Here is a 777-nt window from a genome sequence, read left to right as displayed (position 1 = left end):
AAACTTGTAAAAGAAAAAAAGAAATAGTAAACAGACTCTTTTTGGATTTTCATGTGAGCTTCTACAGACACAGTGTGTAGATAAAGAATCGTTGGATTTTTCTACCCCAAATGCATATATAATATGTCCATTTCTGATCAACGATTCCAAAGTTATGTCAAAAATAGAAAATTCACAGTAAAACTAGTCACTACTTGCTTGTATCTCACAACTAGCAGCAATGTGGTTGACTATGATGCGTCCAGTATTCAATATGTGATGAAAGAAGTGTGGAAACAAAGTTTCATGCAAAAATTCCAACCACAGCTATATTAACCAACATACACCTGAATCAACCAACATGCAAATAACTAAACAAGATAGCAAACATCAAACAGTGAATGCTACAGGCAGATTTTGAAACCCAAACAGAATGGTTATTCTAAGACATCCACTAAACTATACTAATAACCTTTGACAAGAACCGATAATCTCCGACAATGACGCCAAATTTGATCGAGGTCGTACCCGATACAAATAATATAACAATTAAAACTGCAGTACTAGGAAGTGACTCCTAGGTCGTTTCCCAAGGATTATCTTTCAAGCAAAGCTTCAAACACCTTATACTCACACACACACAAGGGGTTTTTTGTTGGTGGATACTATGAACATAAATCAAATTCAGAAACAGTAGTTAAACAATGTAATAAAACGGCTAAATCCCTTTGGTTCGTTTGTTCACAACTCAATCCTCGGTTTCAAAAGATTATTTTCGGATTCCAACCATTACCTTCC

At 35.0% G+C, this 777-nt stretch overlaps 1 protein-coding gene across 1 annotated transcript in view; it reads left to right on the top strand.

Moving 5' to 3' along the window:
- Window positions 1-777, top strand: part of LOC109352114 (probable carboxylesterase 12) — a 39,213-nt gene that overhangs the window by 12,926 nt on the left and 25,510 nt on the right. The gene's annotated exons all lie outside the window — the stretch shown is intronic.

The sequence above is a fragment of the Lupinus angustifolius genome, chromosome LG07 (assembly GCF_001865875.1).
Source record: "Lupinus angustifolius cultivar Tanjil chromosome LG07, LupAngTanjil_v1.0, whole genome shotgun sequence".
In the NCBI taxonomy this organism is placed as follows: Eukaryota; Viridiplantae; Streptophyta; class Magnoliopsida; order Fabales; family Fabaceae; genus Lupinus; species Lupinus angustifolius.
Note: the sequence above shows the minus strand (reverse complement) of the source record. Positions and strands in the feature narration are given on the sequence as shown.